The sequence below is a fragment of the Mirounga leonina genome, unplaced genomic scaffold (genome assembly GCF_011800145.1).
Source record: "Mirounga leonina isolate KUSES-001 unplaced genomic scaffold, KU_Mleo_1.0 Mir_165, whole genome shotgun sequence".
Lineage (NCBI taxonomy): Eukaryota > Metazoa > Chordata > Mammalia > Carnivora > Phocidae > Mirounga > Mirounga leonina.
In genome coordinates this window covers 48,993,166-49,006,510 of record NW_023270415.1, presented here as the reverse complement: position 1 = coordinate 49,006,510, position 13,345 = coordinate 48,993,166, and positions in this window count along the sequence as shown.

Genomic DNA, 13,345 nt, shown 5'->3' with positions numbered 1-13,345 from the left:
AGAGTGAGAAAATTCTTTCCAGAGTCCTTCTGGCACATTTCCTTCTTGTCTCATTGGCCAGGATTATTGCACATGCCTGTTCCCTAAAACAAATCACTTGGCATGAGACATTCGCCTCCCGGGGCTAGAAAAAGACCATGCCTTCCCTGAAAGATGTGGCTGCTTGGAGGACAGTGAACAACATTTGGGTTCTATTAGCAAGGAAGAAGGGCAAGTGGCAGGCCTAGTGACTGACTGTTGGGTAGACAACTGAGAGTATCTGCCAGAGTACAGTCTTCCTCATAGTGATAATCTTACCATTTCCCCACTCCTGTCACCCACAGGAAAGCCCTTGGTTTGTTCTGCAACCTACTGTCAGCTCTGGGTACCTTTTGGAAATAGGAGACCTCCAGGGAACGGGCTTAGGATAAAGCATCAGGGAAAGTAAGCCTCTAAGTCCAAAGGATGTGTCACAAAGTTCCATTTGTGGATATTAACTACTCTCTTCTTGCACCAGTAGTTTTTCTACTACACAAAGGCCTATCAGAGAACTCAGGTCTGTTTTTTAGGGAAGTAGCCCCATCTCTGTGTGGTTGCTGTGGAATGTTCCTGAGAGGATCCATTTTCATGAGTGTTTTATGTAAAGACTAAGGAGCTTACATAAATTTCTGGCTCACTCAGTATCTTGCCTGTAATGTTTGCTTCCTGCCTCCCCAGGGATCTAATCTCCATGGAATGTGCTTTCCCGCCCCCATCCTGGGGTGATCATTCCTGGGGCCCCACTTACTGAGGAGCCTTGTGTAAGCCTGGGAGCTCTCACTTGAGAAGACAGTTTTTTGGGTCTGTCATTTTGCCACAGGCCCTTCATTGTCTCTTGATAATTCTTCAAATGAAATTTCGGCTCTCTCATAATGCCTGTATTCTTTCCTAGACTCAGAAACTGAATTATCAGGAATTTGTTTCCAAATTGCTACTAATGATTACCACCATATCTCTGTTATGATGATTGTTACTATACTTTAGCTCACTGGTTGGTCGTTTCCACACTGGTTGTTATTTCCACCGGTGTGGTCTTCATTTCTACACTAAAGAAAAAAGTATGAATCCTTGTGATAAATTTCTTCATTTACAGAGTTCTCCACCAGTTTATTTATTTAAAAGAAGTGTAAGATGATTGTTCCATTCCCTCTTCTATTCTGCCTGCTGTACTTTAGTCTGCCAGTAAAAAATAAAATGTATATACAGCTTATAAGTTTACAGATTAATGGTTCTCAGTAACACACCTGCCCAACTGATTGTCACCTTTCATGAAATAACTTTTAAATATATGTATTTAGAAAATTTGCGGTTTAATCAGATAAAGGAGTTTCATCGGAAGTCCCTGAAGGGGATACCACCCATTTAGCAATTAATTTGTCTTCATTGCCATATTTTTGGTTTCCCCAAAGATTGGCAAGATGGTAGGGGCTGTATTTGACAGTTCTTTGTATCTTCCACAATACTTAAAACAATGTGCTGGGCACAGAACATAATGATGTTAAGTGATGCATATTGCATTGAACTGAAATCCTAGGCTTGCCTTCCTGTGAGTTTCAGAGAACAGATGGATAGAATCTGGTTGGGAAAAGGATCAATCCCTTTTAAATCTGTCACCAAAATGAAGTTAAAAACTTGGCTCGACAATTAGAAAACAAACAACCCGATTAAAAAATGGGCCAAAGACCCGAAGATACACAGATAGCAAATAAGCATATGGAAATTCTCTACATCATATGTCAGGGAATTACAAATTAAAACAACACTGATATGCCAAGGCTTACCTATTAGAATGGCCAAAATCCAGAACACTGACAGCAACAAATGCTGATGAGGATGTGGAGCAACAGGAACTCTCATTCATTGCTGGTGGGAATGCAAAATGGTACAGCCACTTTGGAAGATAGTTGGCCATTTCTTACAAAACTAAACATATTCTTACCATTTGACCCAGCTATTATACTCTTTAGCATTTGCATGAGTTGAAATGAGTTGAAAATTTATGTCCACACAAAAACCTGTTTATAGCAGCTTTATTTATAATTGACAAAACTTGGAAGTAACCAAGATGTCGTTTAGTAGGTGGATGGATAAATAAACTGTCCTACATCAAGACAATGGGATATTATTCATCACTAAGAAGAAGTAAGCTATCAAGCCATGGAAAGACACAGATGAAAATTAAATGCATGTTACTAAGTGAAAGAAGCCAACCGAAAAGCCCGCATATTATAATATGATTCCAACTATATGACATTCTGGAAAAGGCAAAACTATGGAGACAGTAAAAAGATCACTGGTTGCCAGGGGTTGTGGGGGAGGGATGAGTCAGCAAAAGAGAGTTTTCAGGGTGGTGAAACTATTCTGTATGAAACTATAATGGTGGATACATGTCATTACACATTTGTCAAACCACAGAATGTACAACACCAGAACAATCTGTAGTATAAAGTATAGACTTTGGGTGATAATGATGTGTCAATGTAGTTCATCAAATGTAACAAATGTACCAGTCCAGTAGTGATGGTGATCATGGGGGAGGCTATGAATGTGTAGAATAGGAGGTATATGGAAAAGCTCTGTACCTTCCATTCAGTTTTGCTGTGAACTTAAAACTGCTCCCAAAATAAGGTCTGTTTAAAAAGACGAGTACGATTGGGTGGAACAGTACAGTGTTGACAAAGGTCCCCATAAAGTCATGGCTCTGTGTCATTGTTTGAACAAAGTCTTCCTAGAATTGCCATTATCCCCATTGTAAAAATCACTTTGGCTGTGGCAGTATGCAAAGCAGATCGGCAGGTGACATTTCTCTAAGTACCAAAGAGTACAGGAACTCAGGGCATAACCCAAAACTTTAAACCTTTTGTTCTAGAGGCTCAGTATCTATTTCATTTGTCTTTACCAGACCTCAGATGGGGAAAAGCTTTCAGCTTATCACTTATTACCCTGTGCTGCCATCATTCCCCTATGTTTACAGCAGAATTTTCAAGGATTTTGTACTGAAGGTCGAAGTCCCTGTAGGAATAAATCACATTTTTCCAGCCAGATGGTTACTGCTATGTTCCCTGCCTACTCTTGACCAATAGTGAGTCCTAGATGTACTCAGTCCAGATGATCCTACAATGTCCTCTTACTTTGCTACTCGTTTTGCAGTCTAAAGAAGCTCAAATTTAGGCTTGTTTGGGTGGAATAATGCAACTCTAGTTGAGGTCACCGAAGGGTCTGAGATTCCCATTCCTAGAATATTTCAACAACCAGGTATTGAGTGTCTTTTATGTGACAGACACTCCACTGGTGACTATGTATCACCCCCAAGGAATGGACTGTTGTATCAGTTAAGATGCTTTCAGCAGCAAATAATAGAAACTTCTACTTATTGTGGCTTAAATAAGGACATTTATTGAACACGAAGTTCAGAGGGAGGGCTGCTCCAGAGTTGGTTAATTCAGTGACTCAACCACATCATCAAGGATTCAGATGTTTTCAACTTTTATGTTCTGCCACCCTTAGGATTTGGGATTTCTCCCCATGTCATCATTCCCCCCCTGGGGCAACAGTTGGTCCAGGTGTCCCTGCTGGATGAAGCAATGTCTAGAAGAGGCCCAGTTCTTGTGGTATCTCCTGGTTTAAGAGGAAGAGAATCTTTTCCAGTAGCCCCCTGCCCTTGCACATCCCATTGGCCAGAAGGAGGTCATCTCCCCAACCCTCAAATACTTCTCAAACAGGAAAAGGAGATAACCATAATAGAAATTAAGCAAAGGAAGAAGAAACTCCATGTAGAAAGAGGAGGCCCAGACTCTAGTAGGATTATCCAGGGGATTCCTGGGGATTCCCTAAGAAGGCAAGGAAGTACAGATTTCCCTCCCCTTATAACTTGTCACCAGGACTCTTATTGTTCTTCTTGGACTTTGCATCAGAAGCAAGGATTCAAGTTATACCATGGGCAGCTGTGAAGATATTTTCCCCCTCCTGCCTGACAGAGCCTTGGGAAACCAAAGGCAGAGGGAGGTGGGGAGGTTCCCCTCCTGTCTGAGCCCAACAGGGTGCATTATTAGCAAACTCTTGGCTTTGAAGTTAAGAGTCAAGTCCAGTATATCTAATTCAATTCAAATTTTCTGTTGGAGTTATGGTAATCCTAGACCTCAGCTCATCCAGAACTATGAGCTAAACACTTAATTCCTCAGTATATTTAACTCATGTGGTTATGAGTCATTGTTAATATGTTCAACAGATATGCTGGTTTCCAAGCTGCATATCCAAAGTCAGGGTTTTAATTGTTTTTCTTAGTGATTTGCTCATGTCTGCATACCAGCAGTCAGGCTTGGCTGACCAAAGCCATCTTGAAATATTTAACTTAGAATTGAGTATAGGACCAAACATGTTAAATATTTCCAAGATCTCTATCCAAAGACCTACAGATCCTTCATCAAAGTTAAGGTCCAAACCAAGTTACAGTAGTAGGTAAAACCAACGATGTATTTTATACATTAATATCATCTATGCGATGAATGAAATTTTACATGCCATGTAGACATTTTTTTTGCATGTAAGAACAAACCTATTGTGTCTTTTGCAAAATTGGGGGAAAAGAGGAAATGTTTATCTGGTGAGCAATAGTTTTGAATTCTAGAATAATATCGATAATAACGAAATTCATAAAGTTGCTTATCTTCATATTGATGTATATCTTGAACTGCAATATGCCTTCATTTAGCTGAAGTATGAAATAAAACAAGTAATAAAAGTTTGCAAAACAGGCTGTTCTTTCTTACCACTTTGAGTATGCCCCATGGCACCCAATTTTGGAGGCAGGTGGTAGTAGGTGCTCATTTTGAAATCAGACGATATAGAAGTGTATAAATCTGAAAATGAAAGGTTTCCTTGTTATTAACTCTCACCATGATCTCACTCCTTGAAAAGAACTATTGCCCATAGCTTAGTACATAGCTAGATGTTTCTAGTCATCAAACATATACACAAGACAGTGTTTGTTAAATAGGATTATTGTATTCATATGTGATATTGTGACATAATAAGAAATATTTGATCTTTGTCCCCACTTCTGGCACAGAGCTTCTAAAACCCTTGGAATTTCTGAAGTGATAAGCGTGTTAAATGGGTCTTGATATTCATAACAAACCCCTTTCAACCACCTGGGTTTATGTGAATGAGATGACTTTTGGAAAATACCTAAGGATGGATACTGATTGCTGGGGGACCAACCACATGATTAGAGGGTTGGCTCTTTCAGTCCTACCCCGTGACCTCCAAGGAGAGGAGAGGGGCTGGAGGTTGAATCAGTCACCAATGGCCAAAGATTTAATCGATCCTTATAATGAAGCCTCCATAAAAAACCCAAAAAGGTGGGCTTTGGAGAGCTTCCAGGCTGGTGAACTCGTGGAGGTGCTGAGTGGTTGCTCAGAGACCGTGGAAGCTTTATGCCCATTTCCCCAAACCTTGCCCAATGGACCTCTTCACCTGGCTGTTCATCTGTGTCCTTTATACTATCCTTTATCATAAACTAGTAAATGTAAGGAAATGTTTCTCTGACTTCTGTGAGCCGCTCTAGCAAATTAGTTGAACCTGTGGAGGTAGTTATGAGACCCTCCAACTGTAGCAGTGGGTCAGAAGCAATGGGGACAACCTGGTCTTGCAATTGGCATCTGAAGTCAGGGGCAATCTTCTAGGACTGAACCCTGACAGTGGGATCTCCAGACAGACAGTGTCAGAACTGACTTAATTGCTGGATGGCGTTGAAAAAAACGTACACATTGGAACACATTTTGTAACCTGCTCTTTTCACTAATGATAGTTCCTGGACATCTCTCCCCGTGAACATTTAGAGTTCCTCCTTTTCCTTTATGACATTTTCACAGCATTCTAATGAATAGAATAAGTTATATAACCAGTTGCATATTTATAGATACTTAAGTTTCAGGTTTTTTTTTTTTAAAGATTCATTTCTTTGAGAGAGAGAGAGTGGGGGAAGGGCACAGGGAGAGGGAGAGAGAGAGAATCTCAAGCAGACTCCCCACTGAGTGCAGAGCCAGACATGGGGCTCAATCAGACAACTCTGAGATCCCACGACCTGAGCCAAAACCAAGAGTTGGACGCTTAACAGACTGAGCCACCCAGGCGCCCACTTAAGTTTCAGTTTTAAATGATGTTTCAATTAATATCATTGAGTAATATTCTAGTATAATGCTAATCTCTATCAGAACTTATTGTCTATTTAGTTACTTGCTCATTGTCTGACACCCCCTGGAAAATAAGCTCTGTGAATGCAGGGGCTCGTCCCTTGTTCCCGATTAAAGATTTTTATTTATTTATTTGACAGAGAGAGACACAGTGAGAGAGGGAACACAAGCAGGGGGAGTGGGAGAGGGAGAAGCAAGCTTCCCGCTGAGCAGGGAACCCAATGCAGGGCTTGATTCCAGGACCTGGAGATCATGACCTGAGCCGAAGGCAGAGGCTTAATGACTGAGTCACCCAGGCGCCCCCTCCTTGTTCCCGATTATATCCTTAGCAGCTGGGACAGTACCTGACAGATAATATCACTTGTTGTTGTTACTGGGAGCACATAGATATTTCTAGGTCTTTTCAACGATCCAACCTGGGGTGAGGTGGCTACTTCTGGCCCTCTCCCTACCTAGTCCTCTGACTTAGCTAGTTATAACTCCTTCTTGCCTAAGCAGTGCCCTTGTGGGGATTCTGCTTCTCTAACACCTTGAAATAGTCACAGTTTGAAAATTAGGAACCAGTTCAGAGCTCAGGAATTCCACCCCCACCACGTGTCCTTTCCTCTTGGCGACTTATCTGACTGTATGAGGCAGGTGGGGAGCCAGGACACATTGGGTCACTCACGTCCTTTGACACGTGTGCTCTTGGTAAAATCCAATGGCTCGTTTACCATCCATCTGCATATCTTCTTTGGTATCTGTTAAGGTCCTATGCCCATTTTTTAGTTTGGGTTGTCTGTTTTCTTATTGTTGAATTTTAAGAGCTCTTTGTATATTTTAGATAACAATCCTTTATCAGATGTATCTTTGCAAATATTTTCTCCCAGTCTGTGGCTTGTTCTCTACTACCCTTGACATTGTCTTTCACAGAAGTTTGTAATTTTATTTTTTTTAAGGTTTTATTTATTTGAGAGAGAGAGTGAAAAAGAGAGAGATCACAAGCAGGGAGGAGGGGTAGAGGGAGAAGCAGGCTCCCTGCTGAGCAAGGAGCCCAGTGTGGGACTTGATCCCAGGACCCTGGGATCATGACCTGAGCCGAAGGCAGACATTTAACCAACTGAACCACCCAGGTGCCCTAGAAGTTTGTAATTTTAATGAAGTCCAGCTTATCAATAATTTCTTTCACGAATCATGTCTTTAGTGTTGTATCTAAAAAGTAATCACCAAACCCAAGGTCATCTAGGTTTTGTGTTTTACAGTTAAGTGTCTGATCCATTTTGACTTAATTTTTGTGAAGGATGTAAAGTCTTGTGTAGACTCATTTTTTTTTTTGCATGTAAATGTCCAGTTGTTCCAGCATCATTTGTTGAAGTATGGGAGTTTTTCCAATCTTTACTTTTACCCAACTAACTGTGATGAGCAACAGAGCGCTGAGAAGACAGCACAACCTGCCTTTTTCCACTTGATTTATTAATAGATTTACCAAAAATCTCTATGGTTTGTCTGAGTGGTTCCTCGTTTAGTTTTACCTCCCCTGATTTTTGAGACTGTATGCTAATTTTTGTGTTTGAGGGTCCTGAATGGTGCCTACATCTGAAAGCCCTCAAGAAGTGACAAGAGTCAGGCAGGTGAAGATAACAATCCCACTTTTGTTAATGTTAAGGCCGCTGCTGCAAAGCATGGCTTGTGAGCCTAGTGGGCTTGCTTCTGCTCCTTGCCTCCTAACCCTCCTGAGTTTAGACCTTCGAACAGGCCACCTAAGGGAAAACAGCTTACACCCACATGTTGGATATTTATTGATTTTAAAACCTAGAATGCTAAACACACACTTCAGTAAAAGGCCTTTATAACCAGGAAATGGCCGTTTCCAAATCCAGAGCAATTTGGAATTTGGAATAAGCATCTCAGCAAAATATAAAAATAAATTTAAGGTTGTATTGTTGTCGTGGGCCTTTTTTTTTTTTTTTTTAAGATTTTACTTTAGTTATTTGCCAGACAGAGAGAGAAAGAGGGCGCACAAGCGGAGGGGAGGGGCGGCAGGCAGAGAGAGAAGCAGACTCCCTGCTGAGCAGGGAGCCTGATCTGGGACTCGATCCCAGGACCTGAGCCGAAGGCAGACGCTTAACCTACTGAGCCACCCAGGCCGCCCGTTGGCCCGTGTTCTTTATGAGACACATGATTTTAACTCTTTGGTATATCTCGAGTTCTATCCTATGAGGACCTTGCCTGCCGCCGGAAATACGAACAGTTGACTTTAACACCCCCACCCCATGGAAATGACGCCGAAGGACTGCAGCTCACAGGAGGAACACAATCCAGTATGGACACCAGCCTCTCATTCTGCAGAAACCGTAAAACCAAAACATATGAACGAAATAGCTATGGGGAGTTACTGAGTTCAGGATCTATAGTGTGTATATAATCTTGCCAAAATATAACTTACGTGTTCTTCTTGGCTGTGCACCAGAGGTGAGCGGTACATCCAGTAGGGAGAGAGGGATCCCTCGGAAAGCTCCAGTAATCTCCCAGGACACAGCTGGGCCTTCTCTGTGGCTAACGTATGCGGTATTTTATCCCCCCGATTAAAAATAACGAATCTCCGGCTTAGGTGTCAGGTGGGTAGGAACGTTATTTTTGCTCTCGGCAAACACGTTAAGAGGAAAAGTTGACTCACCTGCTCTGGAGGGAAAGGACTAAGGCATTTTCTAAAAGCAAGAGCTAATCTCTCAGCTGTTTTGGCAGTAGGCAGGGACAGACAAGAAACATCTGGCCTTCACAGTTCTGCCCAAGTTTGGAACTACCCAGCCAATTGGGAGCTGCTGATCAAAACGGGGTGGTCCCTGAGAATACCTCGCTGTAGCTACTAGACCAGAGCCAGTTATAAATGGCCAACATCCCTCTCACATGCCCCGTCTGAACTCAGCAGCCTGGGCCGACTGCATTGCTCTCAGGGGTGCGTGAATGCACTGGCGGAGTCTCTGGAGAAGGCCAGGGGTCTGCCTTCTGCCGAAAGTCACCAACGCCTTAGCCTTAGACTCTCCCTGACCTTCAGCCCTCAGACTTCTGCATTCACTTCTGAAGTTGGTGAGTATGAATTATCCACGGCCCGGGGCACTTAAGACGTGGGTGAGGCGGGGGGGTGTGGCGGATGGAAAGAATTTGCCATCATGGGTTTTCTGAGGACTTCAGTCTTCCCTTGTGTCCCTCCATATCACATCCTGGGGGGTTGGTCGTCTGGCCTCCTGTGTCTCCCAGTGCTGGGATTAAGTAAGCAGGTCTAAGCTTTACTCATGGGGGTAGGAGTAGAGTCTCGGGAAGGGTCTCGAGAAAGAAGTAGGCACAGAGGTTCTCAAAACACCTGTGGGATTGCCAACAAAAGAGAAAATGGCTTCGGGGACTGAGAAGCACAGCAGGGAGGAAGCAAAGAAAGTTTGCACTAGATGAACTGGGGGCCTTCTGGGGTCTCAGTGGGGTCTGCTGCCCGCGCCCCCCCCCCCCCCCCCCCGCAAGGCATGCGGCTCACAGCAGGATGCCTTGACTGCCCGCAGGCTCCGTCCCCCTCAGGCAGCTGGGCTGGACCCACTGCAGCAGCATCAGCTAGATCCGGGCTCAGTAAATTTTCTTAAAAAAAAAAAAATTAATTTGTAATTACACCACATGATCTATTAACAGATTCTCTTTATAAAAATTTAAACATTACAGACTGGGTTCAAGTCTGCTTTGATTATCACCTACAAGGCTGATCTCCTCCCCAGAGATCACGCATGTTATCACATTTTCTGGAGTCTTCTTGTGCATTTACATTTATGTATCTATATAACATATACAGGGTTATTCTGTGTGGAGAGGAATTGCTTACATGCATGGTATCATTATGCATTTAGATACATGTATATTTAACAAGAGAAAACATAGTACGGTTCTATGGGGGAGGGTTTACATACACGGTATTCTGTAAGTATAGTTTGGGGACTTGTTTTTTGGTGCATAACAATGCCTTGGAACTCTTCCGCATCCGTGGCTTTAGATTTCACTCCTCTTAAGTGCTAATTCTTTAGGTGTTCTCGCCTCTTTCACACGTGGATTCATTCTCCTCCATCGCTCTGGACACTTGGTGAGTAGAGGACAGGATTTTATATTGTTTAGATCTCTCCCGAGTGTCCAGGGTAGCCAGACTCTGCCCTGCCTCTGAAGTCCCTGAGGCTCCCGCCCCCTGGTTTCGGGTGTATTTGCCCCTTTCCTGGTCTTTGCTTCATCAAGAAAACGGCGGAGCCTCTCCGTGTCTGCGGGGCAGGCCTGGAAAGCCCTGGCCAGAGCCTGAGGACCAGGGACAAAGAGGCAGTGATGACGGTCAGTCGACGAAACACAGTCCTCCTGTTTTGTTTTACTGTACTTTTTCTTTGCCCACCGCCTGCCAACCAGGTCAGCTCTAGAAACACAGCGTGCCATTCTCCTTCCCTCGGAGCCTGCCCGGATAGAGGTGGCGGCGAGTGCCAGCAAAGATTTTGCCGGTGGTCAACTTTGTTTACCGGCTCTGGAGGTTTCGGTTTCACGAAGGTTTACATGAGGGCCACTGGACTGGCCATTCGAAAGGATGAAAACGGCTACCGGAGCTTATACTTGTGAATTTTTCCAGATAAAGTCTAAGATCTATTCAGCCTTATATATTTTCTGACCGTGAAACTAATTAGATCCTAGAATAGGCTCCCAAGAAAATAAACCCACAAACTTGCCAGTTTTACTTTAGTTAGCACCTTAGAAAATAAGGTGGAGAAAATATTAAGGTATTTTATTTTCTTTTGCTGTTAAAAACTTTTCTTAATCTTTCTTGATTTTTGCTCTCAACATTTTCTGAACGTAATATGTAGATTATTAAACATCGAGTTTAACAGACTCTTTGCACTTATGTCAAAACTGTATACAAGCCACGTTAAGTAGGAAATATTTGTGATAATAATGTAAATAAATGGCATGAGTTTGGAGAAAATGGCTTATTTGAAAAACTTTAAGATGTTTCTGTTGAAACTTAAGTAGATTCTCTCTCTCTCTCTCTCACCCCTCCTTTTGTGGTGGATATCCTTAGAAGTTTTTCTGGTTTTCTCCTTTTTCCTTCTAGGGATGGAAAATAAGAGCCTTGGATTTGGCTGGTGAAATTTATTCATTTTAGCGTCATTTTTTTCATTTATTTTCATTTCTAACTAGTGTTTACCACTTCTAGTCCTTTCTTTTCCTCTTCCCTACTTTTTCCATATGGCTACCTTTTGCTTCCCCTCCCCCAGCGGTGTCCACCACAGACTTTCCTACGCTGTTCACCCTTCACCCCTACGGTTCAGCTCTGGATGCCAATGCATTTGGAGAAGTTTGGATTAGGCTTTTAATCTTGTCTGCTCTCTCTGTTGGTGCAAAGAAGTTAATGAAATTTTGATTCTTCTGCACATACAGATCACAGTGGCCACTGTTAAAAACCATCAGCGTCTGGAACTTTCAGTCTTTGACTTGCGCTGGGGGCAGTGAGGTATTAAAGATTACGCTTTCCATGCAGAAGAGTTATAGCAAGGCTTCCTGTGATTATTAAAAAATATATCTTTCCTTTCTTGAGAGTACCAGTGCTTGCCTTGGCAACGTTAAAACTTTCCAGCAGTGGTAACTGGAAGAGCCCACCAGTGGCATATTTCTGAGAAGGAAGCACTAAAGCTGTGATTTTGATGATCGATGGTAATTACAAGCTGTTTTTGGTCTAGTTCTTCGAGGGAAGTCTAGGAAAGATTCCTTCACTACCATAAATAACCTAGCAGATGGATCCTAATGGATGTACTTTTTGAAAGATGGCATTCCATAAAATTTGGTTGATTTGTGGCTGATTTTCAAGGTGAAATGCTTTATCGTATTTTTTCTGCTGTGGAGTTGAGCTGCACAATGCTCATGCCAATATTATTGAAAATGTAAATCTGTAATTTAGGTCCACTTTCTTGGTCAAAAAATGCTCTGTAATTCTTATAAAAATTGAAGTCACCACTTCTGAAACAGTTGGCTCTTTTTGCATCACAGACTCTGGTCTCATGAAAAAGAGAAACTGCTGTTTTCTTTTGAATTAGATGATAGTCTTGAAGTCTGCTCTTAGAAATAGAATATTTTTAAAAATTTAAGCTTACTGATTACAAATGCTATGTTCCTGGTTGAGGAATCATTTAGAATACAGGTAGGTATGGATGTACATTTTTATCTTAAATTGCTAACAAATCAAATCCAGCAGGATATTAAATGATACACCATGATGACTTTGAATTATTCAAAGAAGGAGAGAATGGCATTATACTGGGAAATTTATTTTACGACATTAGATTTGTAGATTGCAACATTGCTGGCCGATGACTGAGTAAGGTGGTTCCTCCTTCCCCCCCCCCTTCCGCCCCCCCAGCCCAGGCACACACGTAGACTGTATTTCCCAGCCTGCCTTGCAGTTAGGTGTGATTCTGTGCCTGGGTTCTGGCAAGTGGAATGTAGCTGGAAATGATGTGTGCCACTTCCCACTCGGACCCATAACAATCTTCCTGTGCAATCGGTTACTCTCTCTTCCTCCATCTACTGGCTGGGTGCAGAGAATCCTGCAAAGAATCTGCAGCTCTAAGGGATGGCTGTGGATGGCTGCATCGGAAGCTGGAAGTGGTGGGTCCTTGAAGAATCCGTTGGAGGGCTACCTCAAGAACATTTGCACCTGTTCCTTCAGCTGCTACCATCTTGAGGATGGTTACAGCAGTTAGCCTACCTTGACTAATACAGCAACAAGGCATTCAATAAAATTCGGCACCTACTGCTAATTTGAAAAAAATTGTCAGAATAGGATTCGTTATTAACTAGTGAAAAAAGATCTATCTTCTATCAAATGCCAACGTTGTTTTTAATGATGAAATACTAGAGACATTCTCATTCAAATAAACAAGACCAGGATGCCCGCTGACACCGCTATTAACAGTGATGGGTTCCCAGTTCAGGCTAATAGCTGAGAAATAAAATTACCATTATTTGACATGAAAAGATCATCTACATTGAAAATCCAGGAAAAACCAACTATAAAATTATTAGAGTGACTAGGATACGTTAATAAAGTCACTGCTTCTCCCTCTCCCTCTGCTTGTGTTCCCTCTCTTGCT